The sequence below is a fragment of the Alexandromys fortis genome, unplaced genomic scaffold (genome assembly GCF_014885135.2).
Source record: "Alexandromys fortis isolate MF-2015 unplaced genomic scaffold, M_Fortis_MF-2015_v1.1 scaffold_36, whole genome shotgun sequence".
Classification (NCBI taxonomy): Eukaryota; Metazoa; Chordata; class Mammalia; order Rodentia; family Cricetidae; genus Alexandromys; species Alexandromys fortis.
In genome coordinates this window covers 10,229,327-10,235,326 of record NW_026067915.1, presented here as the reverse complement: position 1 = coordinate 10,235,326, position 6,000 = coordinate 10,229,327, and the positions used below count along the sequence as shown (strand labels likewise).

Sequence of the window (6,000 nt, the reverse complement as noted above, 5' to 3'; positions counted from 1 at the left end):
CTGGGGAAGTCATGAGAAGATAGTAAGCAATGATTTCTCCATGGTTTTTGCTCCAGTTCCTGACTTGACTTCAACCAGTGACAGATTGTGACGCACTAAGAAGAAATAAACGTCCATCCCGAAGTTGGTTTTGGCCATAGTATTTTATCACAGATGCTATGTAGAATAGAAAACCCAAGATAAGGGCGAACCCACAACAGCCTGTAACTCCAACTTCAAGGGATCTGACTCCATGTTACCTTGAACACACCAACATGCAGGAGAGAATAGTTTTTGTTTGTTTGTTTTAATTACGAATTATAGTACTAGTTCTCCAAATATCACGAAAGGTCACACCATGAAAATACTGTCTCCCGGCTGTGAACTACTGACCAACGCCACTGAGTTTCCAGTGAACACATGCTTCGTCCTGCTCAGAGAAGAAACGGGGAGATCTCCTTTCCTCACTCCTGAAAGGCGATGTGGTCTGGGCTACCAGTCGTCCCTCACCCCCACCGCCATAAGCTAGCAGTAAGCGCTACCTTGTCCTTTGCCTGTCATAGTTTACGGCTCTGTGAGGCGAAATCGCTCACCTCCCTAAAAGTGCAGAAGGCCAAGGGGGCAGACCCAGGAGAGAAAAGGCACAACTCAGAGCGGCCGCTGGGGATGGCGACAGAGACGGTCCCCAGTCCCCGCCGGCTCCCACGGAACAGGCCGCGCGCGTCCCCGGCCACTCTGCCGGAAGTACCGCCTGCACCCGGGACTACAGCGCGCGCCCTCCGGCCAGTGCTCGGATACAGTGTCAAGACTGGCCATCTCGCACCGTGAGCTCAGGAACACTACAGACAGCCCAGGCAGGCGAACGCCTCGCGAGCTCCTAGGAAGCGGCATCCCTCCCAGAAGGGCAGGCCAAAGGCACAGGCCGAGCATCGTCGGGGCCGCAGGCGGAACTTCCGCCGTGGGACCCGGAAGGGACCGCGCCGTCACTGGTGGGAGTTGTAGTCCGCCCGTGGTTGGGGGGGCCCGCGGCTCATGCGCCGTGCACCGAGGCTTGTTTCACATCTGTAACAACAGGTGAATTGGGCTTTTTATTCTACCCTTTCGTGCCCCTTGAAGCAGCCTGCCACGGTCAGGGGTGGTCGGCGCGAGGAGGGGTCCCGGGTCCGGCCGGCAGCCAGGAGGAAAGTGGGAAGGAGGAGCTGGCCAGCCTGAGGAGCAGGCCGGGCATCCTAGGCCTGCCCGGGAAGCCGGCCCGGCCGAGCCGTGGACAGTCAGGCCTCGGCCTGCGGTTGCCATGGAGCCGGGGCGGGGCGGGGGCCAGACCGGTCTGCCGGGGCGGGCCTCGCTGCCAGGGGCTTTGCGGAGGCCGATGGAGAGGCAGCTTTATTGGCGCGACGACGCCTTCACCTCAAGGGATGCTCCGTTTTCCCTAGGCTGGGCCTGGAGGAAGTCTCCGGAGTGCCCCTAGACCTTTGTCTGCCCCTCCTCCCACTGTGCGATCTGGACCGTTCATCCAAAGGGAGGCCTGGTGCATTTTTTTACTCCTTTGGTTTGTCCCGTTTTGCACCGACCTTGTCACTGGGGGAGGCTAAGGGGTGAGGTGTTCTTTGTTTGCTGGTGGTGACTTGTCCCATTTTGCAGGGGAAGACCTAATGCATGTTGGGTCCTTTGTTTGCAGTGAAGTGGAGTCCCAGGGGTCCTCAGAACCCTCAAGCCAAGGGTATGGCGTGAACACGCTTTCTATATATTCCTTGTGTAAGCAACTTTGGTAATTTAATTGCGGCATTTCAATGCAGAGACTGTTCACCTTACAACCCCAGTTCATGGGTGTTTGCCATGCACTGTAGCAGGTAGAATGCAGCATTTCAGTTGCAAGGTCTCAAGTTGTTTTGGATGCAGCCTACTGGTCAGTGTGAAATTATACATTATCTGATAATTTCACTTGCAGTTTCTTGGAAGGCAAGTGCCATGCTCAGAGTCTTGACATTTCCAGGAGGGAAGACTCTTTCCTGATTTTATATATACATATAGACATATGTATATAGATTAGATTCATGATAATGCTTTTAACTTGTGCATTTATGTATTCTTTGCCTAAGTTTATATCTATGTAGGCCTACCCTACCTGACCCCCAAGGGTAGTAACTTCCCATGTATTTTAATTTATGAAGCTATAGTCCAGAGTTTTATCAGCTTTTGGACCGCACTTGTCCTCTCAAAAATGAACCCGAAACATCCAGAATACGGGCTGATATGTTAGAAGAGTAGTGTAATATGAACATGTAAAACCATGGGGTCAGAATTCTTAAATACAGATTTTTCATTCTGTCCTGATGCTATGGGATCCGGGGTAAGTTTTATAATCGTGTTTCAGTTTCCTTCCCCAGGAAAGAACATTCTTCACAGGATAGTTGCAGGGGATATATGAAGTAATGGCTATGGACTTCCTTTGTAAACTGAAATTAAGATTTCAGTGCTTGAGATTACCATGATTGTAGTTTTCCCAGTCTGGAAGTGCCATTTTAGATAGATTACTATTATAGGCATTATGGAATTAGAAAAGGGAAAGGGGTTTGCTCTGGGCTTGTTGATAATGTTCTTAGCATTTTCTTATAGATGCTCTGTGGGGCAATTCACATTTTGTGGGTCCAGAACAAGTCCAGGGCCTCTTGACTGAGGCCATTGTATCAAAAACGTGTTAAAGTTAGTAAATTGATTTCTATGACTGGTACAGTTTGGCCTCCCAGTGGGGACTGCAGTGCAGTGACCTTACATTGTATTTTCCAGGAGGAGGCCCAGCCTCGTGATGAGGAATAGCAAGGAAAGAACTCAGCTCCAGTTCGAAAGCCTAGGAAATCTGAGTCCCTCGCTGCTTTTGTAAGGTAAGGTGACTTAGCCCTGCTTATAGTGTGGTTGTGGGTATTTTGCTTAGCCTCACTGTAATGCATGTGGGTTAACTGCATTTATGATCCTCTTAGGACTGCTGTTCATAATTTGTCATTATGCAACCTATGTGCTGGCTTGGAGCCATCATAGTCTCCTAGAGGTTGTATTTCCTCACATAAGAAATTTCAACAGACTAGAAAATTTTGTATCTCTATAAATTATATTAGACAGAATCAACTATTTTAAAAAAAAATCACCATATTACAAGGGAAGTACGTTTATTTTGGATCTCTGTGAGATGTCCTAGAACATAATAAAGTGAGGTTTTTGGTTTTTGTTTTTCAAGACAGGGTTTCCCTGTGTAGCCCGGGCTATTCTGAAACTCCCTCTGTAGACCAGGCTAGTCTCAAACTCACTGAGGTCCGCCTGCCTCTGCCTCCCAAGTGCTGAAATTAAAGGCGTGCGCCACCACCACCTGGCATGAGATGTTTTAATATTTCAGTCTCATAGTTTTTGAGGTGAAAACAGGAAAGACTGTAGTATATGGAACTTGGTTGACAAAGAGAGAATCCAAAAACTTTTTTTTAAAGGTTTATTTATTATGTATACAACATTCTTCCTCCATGTATGCTCGCACGCCAGAAGAGGGTGCCAGATCTCAGTACAGATGGTTATGAGCCATCATGTGGTTGCTGGGAATTGAACTCAAGTCCTCTGGAAGAGCAGCCAGTGCTCTTAACCTCTGAGCCATCTCTCCAGCCCCCAAAATCTTTTAAAAGCAATACTCAGCTGGGCATGGTAAGTCATGCCTGTAATTCCAGCACTGCGGAGGCTTCCTTTGACTGCAAGTTACAGTCTGGGCTACAGAGTGAGACTTTGTCCCAAAAATCTCTAGCAACTAAAATTAAAACAAAACCCAAGTCTGCTTACATGCAGAGTAACTTAAAAATTCTTAGAAAGAAAATATTGTTTCTGGGCTGCAGTTAAACTTAGTGGTGTATCTATTGCTCAGCATGCACACGACCTTGTGTACAATTCCCAATACAATTCCCTCCCCCCGCCCCCCCCCCAAAAAAAAGGTAATTAAAGCATTCAGGCGCCTTTTATTGTTTTTGGTTTGTTTTTGTTTTTTTGGGGGTTTTTTTTTTTTTTTTTGGTTTTTCGAGACAGGGTTTCTCTGTGGTTTTGGAACTAGCTCTTATAGACCAGGCTGGTCTCGAACTCACAGAGATCCGCCTGCCTCTGCCTCCCAAGTGCTGGGATTAAAGGTATGCGCCACCACTGCCCGGCTTCAGGCGCCTTTTAAATTATACTCTTTTCATTTGCATGGAAGGTGTTTGTGTGCTGTAGCTTCTTTGAGGAAATGGCATTGTTGTTGACACTTGGTGTTTTCTCTCTTGAGTGCACCATGTCTTAGTGGCTGAGATTCTCAGCATCCTTGGAGAAGAAGAAGTCATGATATGAATTTGAAAGATCAGGTCTTTTACTTCACACATCCCCACAAGTCGAGAATGAAAGGGAATCACAGGGACATCCTCATTGCCTAGAAATGTTGGACGTTAAACTAATGTGCAAAACAGAACTTTTAAAACTAAATCGAGTAAGTGTTACTGGAACTAATTCTAATCCAGGACTACTATTATTAAAAAGATCTCTGCCGGAAGCCAGGTGGGAGGTAGCGAAACACTCAGGAGACTTTCTGTGAGTTCGAGGCCAGCCTGGTCTAGAATGTTGAGTTCTAGGACAGCCAGGGCTGTTACACAGAGAAACCCTCTCTCGAAACAAAATTAAATAAATTAATTAAAAGATCTCTATGTATGAGTTTGGGTATTTTACAAAACAATATTACTAAATTATAAGTGTTACTTTTTTTAGTAATTGCCAGATAGAGCCCTCAGTTAAATGTATTAATACAAGCCAGGCATGGTGGCAGACACTTGTAATTCCTTCACTTGGGAAGTGGATACAGGAGGATCAGAGTTCAGAAAATGAAGTAAATGAATAAGAATTAAAGAAAAATATACTAATTGGTAGACTATACCAAAACCCCAGGTATGAGGTGCATACATTCAGTACTCATGGGGCTGAAATAGGAGGTTAGTCTCAGGCCAGCCTGGACTCTATAGTAAAAAACCCTCTCTTGGGGAATGGAAACGCATCAATTAAGATTTCTGGCTAGTAGCTGTGGTCTGTTGTATTTATAATTTATTATTAGTGTTGCCATTAATAACTATTATTTAGGAAATTTATCATTCATTTCATAGGGACTCCACCATAAAAAAACTTTTGTTTTTTGTTATTTTGTGACAGGTTTCTCTGTGTAGCCCTGGCTGTCCTGGAACCTACTTTGTAGACCAGGCTGGCCTCAAACTCACAGAGATCCACCACCCACTGCCTTCTGAGTGCTGTGACTAAAGGCATATGCCACCACTGTCCGGCAAAACATTGTAATTCTGAAACTTTCTTTGGTCACTCTTTGATACTGTCACCAACTCTCATCCAAAGGACGCTATCAGGGTTTCTGAAAGCCCAGTTTGTTCTCAGCCAGTTCACAGTCCTGTTTTCTGATGCCACTTGCTACAGAAAGTCCATAAGGAATTCAGTTTCTTCTTGGAAAGCCACAGAAAATCTGGCAGTGTTGTAAGTGGTTGGAAGTGTGTCTGTCCTGACCCCTTCATCACTGTATGCTTAACAGGCTTAGAGAGTTTTAGTCTGGCAGAAAGAAGGGAGCTGTCACTTAGAAAGCAGCAAGGACAGGCTGTGGAGCTGGGCGGGCCTTTGAATTTTTTCTTTCTTTTTTTTTTTTAAATTTATCTATCTATCTATCTATCTATCTATCTATCTATCTATTTATTTATTTATTTTTCTTTTTGATTTTTTGAGACAGGGTTTCTTCTGTACAGCTCTAACTGTCCTGGAACTCACTCTGTAGACCAGGCTGGCTTTGAACTCAGAGATCCACCTGCCTCTGAGTGCTGGGATTCGAGGTGCCAGCCACCACTACATTGGCATTCGTAAACCTGGGGAACAGCAGTGGGACTCACTAGTTGACAGCTTCCCTGACTTGTGGATAATGTCTCTGTTCTTGCAGTCTTTGCAGATTTTTTTTTTTTTTTTTTTTTTTGGTTTTTCGAG

At 45.6% G+C, this 6,000-nt stretch overlaps 1 protein-coding gene across 11 annotated transcripts in view; it reads left to right on the top strand.

The window, feature by feature from the left end:
- The first annotated feature begins 915 nt into the window (after positions 1 to 915).
- Positions 916 to 6,000, top strand: part of Dhx30 (DExH-box helicase 30) — a 29,391-nt gene continuing 24,306 nt past the window's right edge. For 4 of the 11 annotated variants that reach the window (XM_050139420.1, XM_050139414.1, XM_050139425.1 and 1 more), the window contains exons 1-3: positions 917 to 1,053; positions 1,621 to 1,699; positions 2,767 to 2,861. The gene's annotated coding sequence lies outside the window, so the exon portion shown is untranslated. Of the gene's footprint in view, positions 1,054 to 1,620; positions 1,735 to 2,766; positions 2,862 to 6,000 lie in introns of all 11 variants that reach the window. The other 7 variants (XM_050139423.1, XM_050139415.1, XM_050139417.1 and 4 more) reach the window with 5 other exon arrangements.